Raw genomic sequence first — 21,266 nt, forward strand, 5'->3', positions numbered from 1 at the left:
TTCTTCCTCAGCAAGTCTTGTCCTTCATGTGCTTAATAATTCTATCTTTCACAATGTTTTCCATCAATTTACCCAGAAAAGACATTCACATGCATGCATCCCTGGATCCATTTTTATTAATCAGTGTTACATTGGGTACTTTTCAATACCCTGCTATGGAGGCTGACTCTAGTGAAAAGTAAAGAGTTGTTAATTTATGAAGAAGGATGATTGAGACCAAATTGGTCTTTTGTAGGTCTGGGCATAATATAGGGATGGCGGAGAATTTCTCCCCGAAACTTCGGGGGGCCGAGCGCCAACGTGTTCGGCCCCCCGAACAAGTTTCGGGGAGAAATCCTCTGCCCCCCCACCCCCCGCCCCCCCCGGGACGGGACTTACCTTCCCTGAATGTCCCTCCCGGCGGCGGGTCCAGCTGGCGGTTCGTCCGGTGTTCGAGCGGGGCGGGAGCGGCAGCCGGTCTTTCGACCGGCTGCCGCCCCCGCCATTGCAATGAAAGAAAAAAAAAACAAAACACATCCCCTGATAGGCTACGTGACGATTCACGTAGCCTATCACGGCAAGATTTGCAAAGTCAGCCGTGATAGGCTACGTGAATCGTCACGTAGCCTATCACGGGTGACTTTAAAAAAAAAAAAAAAAAGTGTGTACGGATAATGGCGGCCCCCATAGGGAGCCACCATTCGCGTTCCTTATTTGGTCGCTGTAGTCTACGTCAATGTTTACGTAGACTACGGCGAAAATAAGGGCGACGCTATTTGCGTTGCCCTTATTTTCGCCGTAGTCTACATAAACATTGACGTAGACTACAGCAACTAAATAAGGAACGCGAATGGCGGCTCCCTATGGGGGCCGCCATTCGCGTATGCGCTTTTTTTTTTTAAAGTCACCCCTGATAGGCTACGTGACGATTCACGTAGCCTATCACGGCTGACTTTCCAGATCTAGCCGTGATAGGCTACGTGAATCGTCACGTAGCCTATCAGGGGACGTTTTTTTTTTTTACTTTCGTGTTCGCGGCCGGGCGAGGCGGGAAGCCTCCTCCCCGGCCTGAATTTCGGCCGGGCGAGCGGGAAGCCTCCCGCCCCGGCCTGAATTTCGGCCGGGCGAGGCGGGAAGCCTCCCCCCCCCGGCCTGAACTTCGCGGTCCCCCACCGCGAAAAAGCTGCGAGAAAAGGTAAGTGACTTTCGTTCACCCCTAGCATAATATAGTTCCACAAAAATTATTGGGTGAAACCACACTTGCTCTTTCTATAGTCTCTTGCAGATAGCCTCTTCATATCCAACATATAGCTCTGAGAGTCAGCTTAGGTCAGTAAAGCTCTTAAATTATGTATTTGCACATTAGCATCAGGTAGCTTTCAGTGGTTTATACCATTCATCTAAAATATTTATACACCTACATAATCCCCTAGGCATATGGATAGCAAGTTTTCAAGAAGACACTATCCCACACCTCAAAAAGGCAGAGTCCAAGCAGAACAGAGAGGTTATGATCTTCATTTTCTTTATCCCCAATCAAGTCTTAGTGCAGACTTTTCTGTACTGTCTTTGAGTGTGAGATGAAAATTTCACAGGATTCCATTAAGTTAATTACTGGAGTGCTCTCTAGTCTATAAAACTCCAGTGTTCATGTTTCATCATATTTTAAATTAATTGCTGATCTGCAAAATTAATTTGGTTAAAAGTATTCAATAGAAATTTGCTGAGCACATGTTGCCTCTGGAAATATAATTTTCATCTGATGATATATAGTATATCCTGCAAGTGAAGGAAACACATTTGCTTTAATGTGGAATGATGTATGACAGGCATTTTAAGCAAATATGGAAGTGATATATATATATACACACACACACACATACACACACACACACACACACATATAAGATTCGGTGATGGCAGTCACTGAATATTGAGACCAGATGGTGCATATTTATTGACTTTTAAGAATTCCATACATGTTTTTTTAGACCAACAACCAACCTCAATGGGAAACAGTGCTGAGCTAGAAAACTGATAATAAGTTTCCATAGACTTTACTGTAGAGTGCAGTGTATCATTGAAGTTGAAACAATTGCAACAGTTAGAGAGCAATCCTATGGCCGCTAGACAGCAGCTAGATGGCCATAGGATATGCTGTTTTCTGGGAACTGACCTCCCCCCACTCCTGTGCTGCCTCGGGGTCAGCATGGAACACCCCTGTTGTCTGCGCTCACAAAAGGAGCATGGAGGGGCCAAAAAGGGGCATCACTGGGGGTGTTCCGGGGTAGGGACAGTGTAGCTGCATGTGCGACACATCCAACATGTCATACAGCAGCCTCCTTCCCTGCTACTTCCTCCCGCGGCTAGACAGCCAGAATTGGCTGTCTAGCCAAAAAAGCAGAGCAGGGGAAGCGCGGAGGGCATGATCCCCTCTGTGCTTCTCCTGCCCTGCTTAGGATAGGCATTCGCCTTCAAGTTCGGAGGCGGCTGCCTATCTTGATAGGATTGCGCCCTTAGTGGTGGGATTCCACAAGCCATTCCAGGGCTGAGTTCAATTTGTGCTGGTACTCATCACAGACTGATGCAGCTGGAAATCACTATGGGATGAGTGAATCTGTGGCTACCAGAGGCACAGGGTGTTGTGTGAACTGCTCCCTGACTTCTCAACTTAACAGAGGTTTTCTTTTTTTGTGTGTTTTTGAAGTGTCAAAGACTACTGATGCATGGTCAGTAAGAATTTCCAAATGATGCATACTACTAAACAGAAAGTATTGTTCTCTTTGGGGACATGTTGACATGTGAGATGTCATTTCCTACCCACCCACCCCTATCTCCCACGCAGTTCGTGATAATCCTAGGCTGCATCCACACATAGCAGTTTTACAGTTATCATACTGCAGTGATAACTAGGGGTGTACGAAACTCCGCTTACCTGGCTCCGCCAGGTTCTGCTGGGGGGGGGGAGGTGCTCTGTCCCCCCCCCCCCCCAGAATCCTGGCCAGCCGGCTCCGCTCCACGGGGATTCCACAGAGCCGCCGGCCGGCTCCGCCAGCAGCTGTACTGGCCGCTGGCTAGAAGGGACTGAATTCAGCCATGATAGGCTATGTAAAGACTTACGTAGCCTATCACGTCTGGGTTAAAAACAAACAAACACGTACGCAAATGGCAGCGGCTACAGCCGCCGCCATTTGCGTTCCTTATTTTTGGCCGTCTTAGTCAGCGTAAATATTTACATAGACTAAGATGAAGACAAGAAAGGGGAATGCAAATAGTGTAGCGGATGCTATTTGCGTTCCCCCTTATTTTCGTCGTCTTAGTCTACGTAAATATTTACGTAGACTAAGACGGCCAAAAATAAGGAACACAAATGGCGGCGGCCGTAGCCGCCGCCATTTGCGTACACTTTTTTTAAAACCCAGACGTGACCCAGTCTATGTAAGTCTTTACGTAGCCTATCATGAATGGGGGGAGGGGACACAGACTGCAAATGGCGGCGGCGGTGGCAGCTGGTCGGAAGACCAGCCGCCGCCACCGCCGCCGCCGAAGCCGCCGCTGGAGCCACCATCTGGAACATCTGCCCCAGGTAAGTCTCATCCTGGGGGGGATCCGTGGGGGGGCAGGGGGGGCAGGCCATTCCGCCACGGAGTTCGGGTGTACGAATGCTCTGACATTCGGCCTCACCGAGATCCGTGGCGGAATTCTTTGACATCCCTAGTGATAACTATTGGTGCCCATTTGTGTCATGTGCACCAATAGTTATCATTGCAGTATGATAACAGTAAAACTGCTATGTGTAGATTCAGTCCATGTCTTTTCCAGGCATGAATTCTGTGGATGATAAACATGGGTACAGGGGAGAAAGGGTTTAACATTGCAATAGCAGCCCCCAGCCCAATGTCTGCATGTTTGTTTCAAAATCTGAAACACATCCATAGGCTCATTTCATACATTGAAACGAATGTATGCGGGTTGGGGGTGAAGCCTGTGGACTGTAATGGCACCCCCTGTCTTTGTGTGTTTGCTCTTCAAGTAATTTCATGTCTGAAAGTTTGTTTGTTTATTTATTTATTGCACTTCTATACTGCCCCATAGCTGAAGCTCTCTAGGTGGTTTACAGAAGTTAAAACATTAAATACAGTGTTGCAGAACCCAGAGTCAGAGAGACCACCGAGTGAAGGAAAAAGAGATTCTTTATTTAACGTGCGGGCTTAAGGCTGGAATCATTTCCAAAGAGCCAGAAGCCCCGATTTACATTAGCACATTGGTTTTATAGACATTGTGACACATATGAAACGGCTCCTCCTCCCCCTCCCGCATGGGGTTGCAGTCCTCAACATTCCTTCTCTTAGCACTATTGTTTATAATACAAGAACTGGGTTATAGGGTAGCCATGATAAGGAGAGAACAGAAGAGAACAGCAGAGAACAAGATATACAATTGTATGACCTTTGACAAGATAAGGAATTCCTGTGTCTCGTCAGCTTACAACAATATATTTAAGGGAGAAAGAGCTCAGCAAGAACATGAAGCATGAGCCTGCATGAGGCTACTTAGTCTGACCCCCGATATGGCTGCTACATTCCCCCCTTAAATGCATAATTTCATTACAATTATAGCATTTCTGATAACTATACAAAGCTTTTTGTGACATACATATTACTTAGCCTCTTCTTGGGCTATTAGAGCGTAGAGGGCAGCAGTTTTACTAGCTGAGACATAAAACAGATTGGTTAAACAGCGCATAAGACAAGGAACGCAGAGACATAACAGAACTTTTATGAACAATACTGGTAGAATTAGGATGAACAATGCTTCAAGCCAGCTAAGATCTGGAAGCCAAAGGGTCAACTAATTGAGCTAATTGTTTTGTTTTATTGTTTTGTTAGCTACTATATTGTGCAGCTTGTTGATCTGTTCATCTACAGCATTGCCATTATTAGTTAAGTTAAAACAACAGAGCTTTTGGTGTGTCTCACAACTTAAATGATGAAGAAGGAAGAGGTAATCTATACCAGCTCTATTTTCTAGAACTGCACCTCTTAGATCACGCAACTCTTTATTTAACAATGACAATGCTCGTGAGGTGGCATTTATGCTTTTGGCTAAGCTGCAAGCTAACCAGTTGTTCTTTAGACCATTAGCCAAGGCTAAATCTGGAACCCCAACTAGTGACATTGCTAAGGCCAATTTTTCTGAGTCAGAATATAACTGCACATGACTATTACAATTTTTTAGTTAGTTGGAGTGCTCGAGGCTGCCATTGACGGATTTTCTCGGGCTACAGGGGAAGAATTGGCACCAGTTCAATTGGCGGCTGAGGCAACATGGGTGGTTATCAGACAAGTTGGCAGCAATGAATAACCAAGTGCGGGAATTACATGTCTAAAACCATCCATGAGGCAAAAGTATGTGGGCATCATTAAAAGATATGTTTTGAATTTTATTACAGTGGAAGGGGGCCAGGGATAGCTTTGTATTTTCTGGAAAATTTTTTGACAATTAAGCATTTGTGCACACGTAGCATTTGTTTCAGCAATGATGGGGGTGCGTACAGTGAACTCTGTAGGGGGTAGGATCTTTGCAACCACGCCCCAATTAGCATTTTGGGAATAAGTTAAACTTACACCATAAACTTTTAACATGGTATCTTTTTGAATTTTCTCAGGATGTCTACAGACAGGTATTAGGCAAGAGCTAATAAGCCTGTTTGCAGGTATACCTCTTGGCAAACAAAAATGTTTTATTTTCATGATGTTAGCCAGGTGAAGCCAGTAATTATCAGCAAATCACTGGGACAAACTTCTCCTTCCAGGGGCAGACCCCCCTTTTTGCACCTTATTAAGGAAACACAATGCAGCACTACTAACACTACAACACGCATGTTTGATCTTCTTTGGGATCTGACCGTACGCTGGGCAGCTATTCACCTGGCAAGCTGCAGTAGGGTCTAGTCCCCTTCTTCAATTCTCCAGTTGCTGGTCTGACCGTACGCAGGGGGACAGTCTCCCGGTGTGTCCACAGTAAGGTCTAGCCTGAGTCTTCTTACTGCTTTTTCAGAATGATTTTTAAAGGATTTTCAGGATTTCTGTTTACAGTCTACTCTCCCCCTCTCGCTCTCTTGACTCGTGTCCAGTGTATCCAGGGTTTAACTCCAGCTGCTTTCATAGCTGTGGGGGTGGAAAGTATGACAGTTTTCAGTCTTCTCTATCTGGGAGTCAAAGGGTTATTTTTCCCTCTTTAACTCATACTTTAACTCTTAATTGGAAAGGATGAACTTCTGTGATGGGAATGGCTTATTTTCTAAGACAAAGCTACGCTGGGCTTGAAGAACTTTGTTTAGTGTTCGGACTTCTTGTTTAAGGCTAACGTTTGCTTGCTTTTGATGCTGCTCCAGTGTCAATTATGAAGTCAATGTCATGGCCCCTCACAGTCAATGTCACGGCCCCTCTCAAGCTGTCTCCCTCTTCGCCCATTCTGGCCCCTTTGGTTTTCTCCTTTGTGTATTTGATTTATTTTATTTGGGCATTTATGCCACTAATGTCCATCTTGTCCACACTGGGCACACTGGTTCTTTTTTAAGAATCTTCTGCCTCTGCCGGGTCTTCTTCTTTTCTTCTTTCATCCATGTCTTCTTGGGCCTCTGGGTTGAGGGAGGGGGGTATACTGGCGATAGGCATTTGAAAGACGCTCCAAGTACGCTCTGGGGCCTCGGTGGCACCTTGCAGCACTTTAGACACTTTGGTCATATTAATTGACTTCTTCATAGCTGCTTTCATGGCTTCTAACAGCAGGGTTTGATACTGGGTGAGGCGCTCTAGCCCCACTTGTGTTTTGGGATTCCAGCGGGGGGGGGGGATTTACTTACAAGGAGACTTTATTGGGTAACTTACAGCACACAGGCGTACTTAATGGTTGGATCAGACAGCTTCTCTGAACCACAAGCTATTGCGCTAAATGGGTTTTATACCATACATGTTACCCATAACACTAGCAAGCATTTTCAGCATAGGCTAGAAGTGTTTGGTTCTCAGGCACAGCTTCCTGTAAACAACTTCGCTTCCCAAAGTGCTTGATAACACTTTTTATTTATTAGTATGGGAAGACAAATTTTTTCTCTTTCTTTTGCTTTCTTTTTCTTTGCTGATCTGCCTGTATTGCAGATCATGTTTCAAACTTTTTATATAAAACTTTCTGATCCATGCACCAGCCTTGTCTCTTTATTTATCTTTTTCAAGTTAAACTCACTTACTTAAACCTTTCTGCCTTACACTAGTCCCAATGACACACATTTGGGATAGGCTCTTCTTCTCCTTCTAGTTACATTTTCTTTATCTTAAAGAACTATTACATTATTGTGGCTACTTTACCCCAGGTAATAAGCTCCAGGCACAATCAGCTGCTTTTAATTTACCCTGGGGGCAACTATGGCCACGCTTCTTTTTTTACAAATGTTTTTTTTCTTTGCCTCTTGCCTTTTCTTTCTTCTTTTTTCCTCCCTCTTCTCTATCTGTCTGCTACTTTCTCTATTTTTTTTTTTACTTGCTTTTGTCTTTCTTTCCTTGTCATCCATTGGGAACCACACTTAGTATCATTTGGAGTTGCAACTAACACTAATCTGCAAATATCACATATATTTTATGATATCTAAGAAATCATAAAATATACACAACAAACTTTTTCTGCAATTTAACACAATGAATGGAAAACACTTTTTGCATGGTAAGGCATGATGGAGCAGATCCAGCAATTATACTGCTCTTCTGGCTGAAAGCTCAGGGCTCATCAAAATCAAGGGACGGGCATACCCACACACGCAAAGAGTTCTAGGTCACCATTTTTGCATCGGCAACTCTATGCTGCATGAGTTTTAGCAGAAGGAAATCTAAAAGTCACAGATCAAACTCAGCCCGCTGTACACTGAGCTGACTACAAACACAGACACACGGTCCACAGCGATGAGAGTTCAAGTTTATCAAAAGCTTCACAGCACTGTCCATGGCAAGTCTTTGACAATTTAAAATTTTAGTTCATGTGCAGAGTGTCTCTAAAAAGCCCAGACATTGATGGAGGCAAACCGAGAAGGCTCTGGGCAATGAAGATGCGATGTTTCCAGCAAAGGCTCTCCACTTTTGCATCAGTTTAAAAAGGGAAAGTGTGGCCCTACACCCCTTCTGACAGACAAGGGCCTTTAACTTTTTTAGCAAGGCCTCTATCTAAACAGAGCGGCACAGCTCAGCTCTCTAGCCGTGACACTTTAACTTGGGCAACTCCTCTGTAAATTTTATTTTACTTCTGTCAGGTTCTCTCACAGACATTTTAAAAACTTAGTCTTTTTTTTTTTTCTTCTAACCTGGTACATGAAAGCCAGGTTATGGCTTTTCGTGTTGTAGCAGCCGATATGGCTGCTACAACAGTATAAAAAGTTTAAAAGCCATTTACAAAAAAGCTCATGAAAGCACACTAGGGGTGTACAAAACCCACTTACCTGGCTCTGCCAGGTTCCGCAGGTGGGGGAGGCATTCCGTTCCTCCCCCTGGAATCCTCAATGGGGGGGGAGGCGAACCGTTCCTTCTGCCTGGAATCTTGCCTGGCCAGCTCTGCTCCGCGGCCAGGTTGTGGAGCTGCTGGCCAGGCCAACCCACAGCAGGGCCTCCAGCCGCTGCCAGGCTGCTCCGGATGCAAATGGTGTCCTGCGTCGGGGATGCCATTTGCGTCCCTATGCAAACCCGTGATAGGCTATGTAAATATTTATGTAGCCTATCACGGCTAAAGCAGGGAAGGAAATGGCGGCTGCTACGACAGCCACCATTTGCGGCCGCAGCAGCCAGGCAGCGGCTAGAGCCGCCGCTGCCGGAGCTGGAGCTGCAGCTAGGTAGGCTCCGTTTCACAGGGCTTTCGCAGGGTGGTGGGGTGGGGGGCTCCGTTCTGCCATGGATTCTGGGGGGCCGAATTCACTGGGATTTTGCCCCCCTAGGATCCGTGGCAGAATTCTCTAACATCCCTAAAGCACACAGACAATATACACAGACAACATATAACTAAAAACAACATTGAATTATCAGTCATAACTAAAGACATGTCCAGGACCGATTAAAACTCATAATGTGTTGCCAAATGCCTGGGAAAAGAGATAGGTCTTAACTTGGCACCTAAAAAACAATAATGTTGGTCTGAGGCGGACCTCATTAGGGAGCTTGTTCCACAGATGGGGGGGCAACCACTGAGAAGGCCCTCTCCCTCGTTGCTGCCTTCCAAGCTTCCCTTGGAGGAGGCACTCAGAGGGCCTTAGATGCTGAACTTAGTGTATGGGTAGGTTCGTTTCGGGAGAGGCGTGCTGTCAGGTATTGCCGTCCCAAGCCATATAGGTCTTTATAGGTTAGAACCAGCACCTTGAATGGAATGGAAGTTCTCTTCTCTGCTGTCCCTCATTTTCTCCTTTGCCAGTCTCAGTGTTCTCCCACTTATTTGTTTGCAGCCAACTGTACATCCTATGCATATTTCCTCTGTAGTAAGTCCCATTGAATTAAGTGTGCATTGCATTTCAGCCTCAATGTGGTTTCCATACATGTGAGGTGGGGGGACCCAAGAAAGAAACAATTCTCAAAGGGCCTATGTGGCTTATTCATGCCCAATGCAATTCAGAATAAAACTCCTTCTTCATGGGGCATTTATGAATACATAAAAATCCATATAAACATTTAGTTCAAACTTAAAACACTTTCATAAATGTGATAAAACTAGGGATGGCAGAGAATTCTGCCACGGATTTCAGTGAGGCTGAATGCACTGGCATTTGGCCCCCCGAAACCCGTGGCAGAACGGCCTCCCACCCCCCGCCCCCCCCGCAGATTCCCCCCAGGACGATGCTTACCTGGGGCGGATGTTCTGGCAGCGGCAGTGGCTGGTCTTTCGACTGGCTGCCGAGGCCGTCATTTGCGTCTGCTGTTTGCCATGAGAGGTTACATAAGTATTTACGTAGCCTATCACGACAAGCAAAAAAACCAACAACAGCATACACAAATGGTGGCGGCTACAGTGGCCGCCATTTGCGTTCCCTTTTTTTCGCTGTTTTAGCCTACATAAATATTTATGTAAGCTATTAAGGCGAAAAAAAGGGGAATACAAATAGCGTAGTGGGCACTATTTGTGTTCCTTTTTTTCGCTGTAATAGCTTACGTAAATATTTATGTAGGCTAAAACAGTGAAAAAAAGGAACGCAAATGGCGGCCGCCATAGCCGCCGCCATTTGCGTATGCGTGTTTTTTTTACTTTGCCGTTATAGGCTACCTAAATATTTATGTAGCCTATCACGGTTAAATACAGGGACGCAAACGGCGGCAGCTATGGCGGCCACCATTTGCGTCCCTGTGCAGCCCAGCGGCCGGATGGAGTCACTCCATGGAGTCACTGTGGAGTGGGGCTGGCCGGGGAGAATTTCGGAGGGAGGGACGGAGCGCCTCCCTCCCTACCGCGAAGCAGATCCACGAAATGGTAAGTGACTTTCGTACATCCCTAGATAAAACAGTATAAATAGGGATGCATGAAAATTTCATGTTTGCTTGCAAAACCTGCAAATATGACCCATTCAAAGCCACAAGCATGAGACTTGTCCACTGAAAATATCTGCAACACATCCTTATTGTTCATCTTGTTACCGAGTCCCAGTTTGTGCAAATTTCCAAATTTGTGCAAATTTCCTTGGTAGACTGAATCAGCCCCGCTTTAGTCTATGGAGGAAATTTGCCCACATGAGGAAATCTGCACAAATTTGGGGAGTTGCACAAATTTGGGGAGGTTTACGCAAATCTCCCATTTGATTGCTGCTAGGGATGTATGAATCCCTTACCTGGTTCCAGTCAGGGCATCTGCTGGGGAGGGGGAGGTGATCATGGCTGCTTGCAAGCACGCAAATGGCGGCTGCTATGACGGCCACCATTTGCGGCTGCAGCAGCCCAGCAGCGCCTGGCTGGGAGACCAGCTGGAGCCACCGCCGCCGCCGGAGCCACCGCATCTGCCCCAGGTAAGCTCTGTCCTGGGGGGATTCCATGGGGTGATGGGGGCGGGAGGCCATTCCGCCATGGATTCCGGGGGGCCGGATTCTTTAGATCTCACTGGAGTCCATGGAGGAATTCTCTGACATCCCTAATTGCTGCTCAATTTGTGCAAGTTTCCCATTCATGCAAAGCGAGCAGCAATCGCAAACATGAATAGGAATCAGGCATGAGATGAGTGGTGAGACGATCTTTGGAGAATCCAGCCATCTCAAACATCACTTGCTTGCCCTTCCCTAAATATAAAACTATGGTTAAATTAGGGATATGAGAACCCATTCCAGCTCGGGTTCTCCAGGGTCCAGCCGAGCTCTCCCCCCACTCTCTGGCCCTCCGGGCTGCAGTCAAGCCCCCCCCCTCGGTAAGCAGCCCACAACTTACCCAGGTCTGCTCGTCAATGTCCGATCGCCATGTTTTTAAAAAACATGGTGATCAGCAGCGCTTGTCCATAGACTTATAGTGCTGTGAAACTAGGTATATGGGTGTTCCACAGCACTTTTTGCATATAAGTCTATGGGCAAGCACTGTCAATTGCCATTTTTTAAAAAACATGGTGATGGGGACAGAGACGAACAGGCCCGGGTAAGTTGCAGGCTGCTTACCGAGCATGGGGGTGGGGCTCAACTGCAGCCCAGAGGGCCAGTGAGAGGGAGGTGGGGAGCTTGGGCACAGCTTGGGGGGCACAGGTGCAAGCGGTCTGACAGATTTGCAGACCGAAACGGGAGCTTGCACCATCCCTATGTTAAATTATTGAACCACAAAGAACAACTATAACAAAACAGAACATGCAGCAACTCCAGGAGCCAGAAAATAAAAATGGTGCAATCCTATGGATGTTTAGACAGAAAAACCTCGTACAACTCCCAGCATTCCCCAGCCAGCATGTTTTCTGTTTCAGGGCAGGTGCCCATCAAAGTTACAAATCCTACCTGAAAGAAATGGGCCTTGCAGTAGGATGACAACAGTCCTCTATTTGAAGGGAGTCCTCTGTTTGAAGGCCACTGCAGTCCAAGTTCAGTTTAAGGAGAAAGAACCTGGTACAGAATGCGGCGGCTCGCCTGATTAAAGGCAGCCGCCGGCGAGATCACATCACTCCAGTGCTGAAGGAGTTGCACTGGTTACCAGTTGTTTTCCGGGCCAAATTCAAGGTGTTGGTTTGGACCTTTAAAACCCTATATGGTTCCGGCCCAGCCTATCTTAAGGAGCGCCTCCAGCAGCATCAGACAGGCTGCTTGACAAGATCAGCCTCGGATGGCCTTCTCTCTGTCCCATCAGCCAGGACAGCTAGACTGGTGGGGACGAGGGAGAGGGCCTTTTCTGTGGTGGCCCCTACTCTGTGGAACTCCCTCCCTAGGGAACTCCGTCATGCCCCCTCTTTAATAAGCTTCCGTCATGCATTAAAAACGTGGTTGTTCAGGCAGGCATTTGGAGTGTGTTAGGGTATTTTAGAAAATGTTTTTATGGTAGAATTTTATTGTTTTAAACTGTTTTATTGTATGTAGTACATCGCCCAGAGTGGCTGGGTGACCAGCCAGATGGGTGATTAATAAATTTAATAATAAATAATAAATAAAAACCTTAAGAAGGGAGAGCAGAGGTCTTGAAGTTGCTCAACCATACTTGGTACCTGGACAGCAGACTGAGCAGGCAGGCACACAGGTTACCTGGTTACAGTCTTCTCCACTATAGTGAGGTGTATTGAATTCCTATTTAAATTATAGTGACTATTTCTACATTTGTATCTGTACATATCAATTAGCACATGCAAAATTTATGCAAATCTGTATTCCTCTTTGTCCTCTTTCTCAGCGATGCATTTCCTCTTCTTTGGGGATGCCTAAATAGCCTTCCTGAAGGCCGTGAGGCAGGACTTCCACGGCTCAGCTAAATAATCATGGTAGAGTGAGATCTGACCCAAATATTTCCTGGTTCAGAGTTCAGTTCTAACAACTATGCTACACTGTTTTGATTAGTGAAACCAACACCAGGAACTGCATAAACGTTCAGATATAATGAGCCCTTTTCTCTCACCTCCTGTATTTGTGTAGAATCAGTGGACACATCAAGGGAGTAAATAATGTTCACTAGCCCTGCCGCACATGTCCACTGGCCCTCTCCCAACCTCCACGTGTGTCCAGAGTTGATTAGAATGAGGATTCTATGTGCAGACATCTGTACATTTATAAGCTCTTCTATGCAATCAGGAACTCTGTGCAAGGTTTTGGGATTGCATGGATGGCTGTACAAATGTTGAAACCTCATGCCCATATTCCACTGCATTTGCAGAGGTCATGGGTGGGGACAGCAGATGTGTTCCTCCTCCATGTATTCACTATACACCTGGATTAATGGTGAAAATAAAGATATGATCCTCTGCAACTGCTTGTTTTTGATCCAATGTGAATCCCCTTGGATTAATTACTCGCTATACTATTTGGTGTCTTTTCAAGGTCAGGACTAAATTATTTGTGGAAAGTCTGGTTAGTCATCATCCCTGAGTTATTTAGAATAGGCATGACTTGTGACTCATCAAGCTGAAGGCAGCCCACCAGCCATGTCTTGTGGCCTGCCAGATGCTTGGAAAACCAACCCTATCCTGTTCATGCAATCTCAGGCAAGCAGCAAAACCAGGTTTACTGGGCCCCTTGTAAGCTGCTATCATAGCTGGTGGATAGTGTTCTTCTTGATGGGTCACAGGTCATAGGCCTATTCTAGGATTTTTAAAGAAAATGGTATTAGCAAGGAAAAAAATAGGAAATGTAAGATCAAGGCTGCAATCTTACGATCATTTACCTGACAGCAAGCTCCATTTAACTCAAAGGGACTTACTTAAGAGTAGACATGTATAGGCTGGTGCTGTCAGAGTAGAAAAAAATACAGATATATATTTCATTATTCTTGAATTTAAAGTTACAAGTGTAACAAAGACGTTCTTCTCATTCCAATATGCTGGATCTGAGCCAAACAGCATACATATGCATAAGCCATAAAAAGGAAGTATTGTTTAAATTGCTTTTTTCTCCTGCTGAATATAAAGCCACCAATTTAGAACAATGAGGAAGTTATCCATGCATTTCCAAATTGTTAGGATTCTTTACTACCAAAGCCCCCCCTTTTTTCCACTCAGGGATCTATATACATCATTGACTCCTATATACAGAGGCACAGCTTGCCAAACAAGCATTTTCAAAAAGAGCAATAAATAAATAAATATCAGTAAGTATTAATGCTGATGCATGTAGCAGAAATAAATCAATTGGAATCAATGGAGGCTTCTTTCTTGTATACCCCCCCCCCCCCAGTTGTGGTGGTGTAGAATTTCATGGAAAAAAATAAGGCAGGGAAAGCTTAATCCTTCTCTTCTGGAGTACCATGGTCCTGATCCAACTTGGAGCCATGAATGCTTATAGCAGGGTAGAAAAAGTTAGTAGGCATAGCTTCACTATGCAAGATTTAATGAATATTTAGTTTGGCCTAAGGCACCATGAGGTGAATTGAGATTTCCTCTGAAGCAACCAGAACCAAAGCTGGGCTATCCTGAAAGTTTGGGTGTGATTCACTGCTTTGGAGGGCTGCAGAAAGGCAGACAATCTGTCTGCAAGAAGTCACTACTTTGCTTTCCCTTCTCTGTGTATGGGAAACACCAAGGTGGGGAGAGAGAAGAGTTGAGTGACTGACAGGCCTACCTTCTAATCATCACAGGGAATGGTTAACCAGGGAATCCCAATCACTGCGCTTGTGTGGTGGGACCTGAGCCTGATAAAAACCTTTGCTCAAGGCTGCTCTCTGCTCCTTTTGCTGAGAGGTGAAAGATGTCTGACAGCCTGGATGAGTGTGGTCTAGGAGCCACAGTGGTTTGGTGGTGTGCTGTGCTGATTCAAGTGTTGGACTATGACTGAGAAGGCCTGGGTTCAAATCCTCACTCAACCATGAGGCTTTCTGAGCCAGTCAATCACTATTTTTCAGCCTAGCCTAGTGACTGACTTTCAGGATTGCTGTGAGGATAAAATGGAGGGAGGAGGAGGGGAAAAAACATGCATGCTCCCCTGAGCTCCTTAGAGGAAGTGTGTGATAAATACATAATGCCTTTATCGCACCTCTTTCAACTCTTCCAAAGACACCCATCTCCTGTCATTTGAACATCAAACTCCTGACAAAGCTGTCATTTGCTTCCATGAATCATGATGGCTGTACGGAACCTCTGTTTTAGAGGCAGCATCTCAGTTGCTAGGAAACAACAACAGGAGAGGAATGCTACTGCTTTTGTGTCCTGCTGGTGGGCTTCCAAAGGGAGGTGAGCACTTACTAGGGATGTTGTGGATGCCCGACTGGGTCCGGGAGTTCATCGCCCTCCACCTACAACCCCCCAGACCGTGCCTGCCAAGCCCCTGCACTTGCTTGCACCCACTCGCACCCCCCTAGACTCACTGCTACCCATCCGGCAAGCACCCACCATTTCGCTGAACTTTTTTTTTTTTAATGGAAAAAAAGAGTTTAAAAAATGTGCATATTTCAGTATGCGCAGTTTGGGTCCGGGAAAGCATAGTATGTGCAATATTAGAGGCATTATGCCTCTAATATACCACATATTAAGTTTTCCTGCCCCCAAACTGCATATATTGAAATATGCACATTTTTTAAACTCCCTTTTTACTGTATATATATATATATATATATATATATATATATTTAAAAGGCAGCAAAAAGGTGGGTGCTCACTGTACAGGCCCAGGGTGAGTGTGGGTGAGTCATTGAGCTCAAGGGGGCTCGAGTGTGGGTCCGGGGTGGGGACCAGGGGCAGCACTTCAGTGGGTGCCCAGAGAACCTGAGCTGAGGTGTGTTCGCACATCCCTAACACTCCCACATTGCCAATAAAGAGGAAATGCATCACCAAAAAAAAAGAGAGGACCAGGGAGTGGGTTTGACAGACAACTGGTGCACGTAAACATTATATATGCTAATTTAAATGTATAGATGTAAATGGGGAGCATAATTTAGATAGAAATGCAATACATCTCACCATAGTGGGGAATATTGTGACCAGGTGAGCTGTATGGCAACTCAGTCTGCTGTCCCAGTGCTGTTGATGCGCAACTTCAAGGCCCTGCGTTCTCTTCTTATGGTTCTTTATCTTTAAACTACCAGGCTTGGACAGTCCTTCAAATAAAGGACTGTCCTCTGTAGGGTGGGACATGTGGCCACCCTATTCCCAAGGGAATCAAGTTGGCCACTATGGGGAACAGGATGCTGGACTAGATGGACCTTTGGTCTGATTCAACAGGGTTCTTCTTACATTCTTATCTTTTATATGCTCATCATTATCTGCAATGAAAATAGAAACGTAACAGAATAAATCTTTAAATTGGCATCATTTCATAGCATCTCACGTCACCCATTTCTTTTCCCTACCTCCTCTTCAAATATGACTTGCCTCTGACAGTTATTGGCAACTGGCCAGTAGTTGTTGAAATCTTCCAGATCGAAGTGGTTGTGCCCCTGTTTCTCTTAAGGTGGACTCTCAAGGAGGTAGATACCTTGAGGCATTTACCTTGAGCAAGCCAGTCAGACCCTTTTGGCTTGATGTAATGACCAAAGAAGAACAAGGATTGAACATACATGTGGTAGGCCAGGCCAGGCTTGTCCAAGCAACCTGTAAACATCCTTTGACCTCAGCAACTTAAGCTCATCCATCAATATAGGACCAGATGGAGATGGCCCCACAATTCTAGCTCTGGACACAGTGGATGTGAGCAATGTAATCCTATCCTCAAAGTGCCATGTTGCAGTGTGCTTTCTGAGTTTTAATGCCAGTATTGTTAGTGGTGCATAATTTAGGGTGCTTCCAGGCCCAATAATTCGTATTGCGACTCAAAGTACATTCATAAGACCATGTTATATATACAGCTGTTCCATGGTAAAGCCACCACAAGCTGACTTTGGTGACCTGGCCTTGTGAATGATCATCTGACATGACATCATGATGGCAGGAAGGGGTTGTACCCACTAGCCATGGCTCCTGCCTGCTGACATGTGCTCCAGCCATGCCCTCAGCTGTCTGCACATTCAGCAAAATTATGTTGGGGCTCTATGTGCAAACAGATGTATGCACACAGTGGCCATTCACATTTGTGCCTATTGTGGGTCTGACAGGTGCATTGATATTTGTAGGCATGGATGCCAGACACCCTCACACATTAATCCATGTGTATGTGTGTGTGTGGGTCATTTGAATCCCCCAGGTGACTCATTATCTCCTGGCTCAACCCATATTTTTGAGGATGTTTTGAACTGTGATCTCTTGGTAACTGAGTTATGGTAGCTTCACCATGAAACTGTCATGCATAGGGATGTCGTGAGAGCCTGTGGGTGGTGATGGAGTCTGATGGAATCCCCCTCGCCTGCCCTCCAGGTCCCCGCTCGCTGAACTGTGGGGTGCTCATGGACCCATTCAGCCAGCACCCTGCGGCTTGGTGACCACTTGGCAGCTGCCCATCCTCCCTAGTGAGCCACCGTTGTGCACATCAATGGCAGCTCAGGAGCTTCTGGGTAGGTAATGTTGCATACTTGGCAGCCATTAAGGGCCTATTTACACATCATTACAGGTGTGAATGGATCATTCACAACAGTGACTCGCTAGGGAGGGCCAGCATCCCCGTGGCTTCAGCGGGCACCCACCAGGCCGCAAGCAGGGGTGGGCGACAGCAGTGGGTTGGTGAGAGCTCACCTAAGCCGGGTGCAGCTGAGTCTGCCAATCTCTGATCATGCAATCAGCAGTTGTGAAACTGCAAGGGGGAGTGGATCCCCACCTCCCCTTCCTTTTGGTGTAGCCAAGGAAAAGAAGGTGTAGTGTTCCTTTCTGAACTCCAGAGTCCAATACCGCATCCAAGAAACCTGAAACTTGAGAAATACTGCATTTATCCCCCCAAAATTGCAAGAATTTATGCTGAATCCATTTCTATTTTCTCAGTGTATACAACTGAGTTATGTGGCTTTTACCGCTACATCTATCTATTTAGTTTTGGTTTCAAATTCAATTACTTCTTCGAGCACATGGGAGCCATTGAAAACAATAACTTCAGTAAAAGTACCAACCAACAATTGCGCTTTCAGATGTACAATCTTTCATTTAATTTTGTTCCTATTATGTCTTTTAAAATGCAATTTAAGAAATGCAAAGCATATTTTCCCATCCTAGTTTGCAAACCTTTTTGCTTGTATGACATTCTTGGCATACTTTGGAGCACATTCGCAGCGTGTTGCCATAGTAATTTTTCCATGTCTGTTACAAAAGGGAAACATCTTGCAATCTAAGGTGTACTAGAGAATATATTATTTCTAAAGTTGAAATAATAGATGTCCTCTGCAAAGGATTGTAGACAGCCAGACATTATGTAGGAGTGCGCGTGCACACACACACACACACACACACACACAGAGTGTCTGGGTTCACACAACACGCTAACCCATATTCAGTGGTTGAGTTGGGTTGTTCTTCTGTGGGTTGTTTGCTGAACCATGGGTATGTTGTCTGAAGCCAGGACATTTTCCACAAGGTAGCTTGCTAACCATGCAGTATAGCTTATTTTTCTTAGGGATGTCAGAGAATTCCACCACGAATCTCAGTGACGCCGAATGCCAGTGCATTCACCCCCCCGAAATCTGTGGCGGAATGGCCTGCCACCCCCCCACGGATCCCCCCCAGGATGAGACTTACCTGGGGCGGATGTTCCGGGCGGCGGCGGCTCCGGTGGCAGCTTTGGTGGCCATTTGCAGTCTGGAGGATTTTTGTTTTTTTTGTTTTACAGAGACATGATAGGCTACGTAAAGACTTATGTAGCCTATCATATCCCGGTTAAAAAAACAAAACAAAATGCATGCGCAAATGGCGGTGGCTATGGCCGCCGCCATTTGCGTTCCTTAGTTTTTGCCCTCTTAGTCTACGTAAATATTTACATAGACTATTACGGTGAAAATAAAGGGGAACGCAAATAGTGTAGTGGGCGCTATTTGCATCCCTTTTTGATTTGCCATTTTAGCCTACGTAAATATTTACGTAAACTAAGACGGCGAATCAAAAAGGGACGCAAATAGTGCCCACTACGCTATTTATGTTCCCCTTTATTTTCGCCGCAATAGTCTATGTAAATATTTACGTAGACTAAGACGGTGAAAAATAAGGAATGCAAATGGTGGCGGCCATAGCCGCCGCCAATTGCATACGCGTTTCCCCCCCCCAGAGCCCTCCACGGCCGGAAATCTGGCTGCGGACGGCTCTGGCCTGGGCCTGGCCGGCTGCTCCGCGGAGCCGCCACGGAGCACAGCCAGCCGTCGACGATTCCAGGGGGGGAGGACTGGATCACCTCCCCCCCATCGAGGATTCCAGGGGGAGGGACGGAATGCCTCCCCCCCCATGAACATAATCCGTGGAAAGGTACTTTTGTACATCCCTAGTTTTTCTCAAGCTACCTTGAGAACCTGTGATTTGTTGTTGGGTTGTTCAGGGTGGTTACTGTGTTGTGTGAACAGCCCCAGTCTCTGGGACTACTTGGGCTTAGGGATGCTGGAGAAATTAAAGATGGACTAAAATTAGTTCGGATTTCTAAGAACTTGACCTGCAGAATCCACTGTGGAGCCACCTGTCAGGCTGTGTGGAGTCCGTAGACTTTTAGATCTTTTTTTTTTTTTTTACTTTCCCCAAATTTATGGAAATATATGCATAAGAAAATACACCAGTTTCTGCTGAATGGAAAAGACATGCAGGGAAAAGTTGAATGGAATAGGGGACAATATGCTAAATGTTACGTACCAATGTAAATTACGTAAATTGTTATGAACCCTCTTACAGAATTATTTTAGTTATTTTCTGCATAATGAATTTTTTTTAAATTCATCTGTGAATGGACCCCAGAATGAATGACACCACACAATCCACAAAACACACACAGGATGGATTTCACATCATCCAGACATTCCTTCTTGGGCTTAAGACATCTTGTAGGATTTCACTGCTACCTTCAGGGCACACTCCTATAAATGTTTAGACAGAAAAAAGTCCTACAACTCCAAAAACGCTCCAGCCAGCACAGCATTGCACCCTAAGAGACTCTGGTAAAGTTTATTTAAAGCAATATCTTTTTTAATAATGGCATCTATTAAGGGGGTTTAAAATTAGCTTCTGAAACTAATGGAACTTAATTTCTACAGAGACATAGGTTCGTTCTATAGATTATTTCAAAATAATCATTATGTATAGGGATGGCTGGGATCAAGAGTGTCATTTGAATTCCTTTATTCCAAAGACTTACTATTTATAGTCATTAAAAAAAGAATAGTAAAGCAAAATGCTTGGTGATTTTGAAAGGAAACAGATCACCCCAAGCCTTGATCCCATAGTGCTTATTTTCCCTGCCCATTGTGATATGGGCACAGGCCATATATTATGTACAGCAGGACTCAAAAGAATTTTTTTATATCATTTTTAAAGATATATACCCCTCTTTTGATAGAAAGATCCTCAAAGCAGTGTATTAGAGACTGCAATAATACAAAGCAAAACCAAAGGCATACACCAACAACCCAGCACGCGACTCAACAGTCATTAGTCCTCTGGCTGGTGACAGAGATCAGAGTCTGCTTTCCCTCAGGTTGGCAGTTCCAGGGCAACTGGCAAGTGTTTGTTCTGGCAGGATAAGGGGTGGCAAAGCTTCCTGCAGCTATGCCTTCTCTGGTCAATGGATGGGCCCAGGATGGCCTGGCCTTAGCTTTGCTGTAATTCTCTTTCTTTGAGGCAGGATATGCAGCTTCCCAGTGGGCCTGAGACATGGATGCTGCCACATTTTTTAGCTGAGAAAGTGTGTGTGCGCGCGCACGTGCACGTATCCAGGTATCCTCTTTTACAGAGGGCAGTCCTCTGTTTTGAAGGTGTCCTCTGTTCGAAGGGCTGCCCAGCCCAAGTCTGGTTTAAAGATAAAGAACCATTGGAAGAGAGAGCAAGGGAGGATCCTTGAAGTTGCCCATCAGCAGCATCTGGACAGCAGAGTGAGCAAGGCACACAGGTAGGGATGGCGGAGAATTCCACTGCGGATCCAAATGCGGCCGGATTCTTTGGAATCCAGCCTCGGGAATCTACAGCGGAATGGCTCACTTACCTCTGCCTCCTGAGGATTTCCTTCGGAATGGCACACCAGCTCCTTATCGCTAGTGATATGGTAATGGCAGCCGCCATTTGATTCC

Source organism: Heloderma suspectum, chromosome 7 (assembly GCF_057233095.1).
Source record: "Heloderma suspectum isolate Gila_16-S chromosome 7, 16-S_ref, whole genome shotgun sequence".
NCBI lineage: Eukaryota > Metazoa > Chordata > Lepidosauria > Squamata > Helodermatidae > Heloderma > Heloderma suspectum.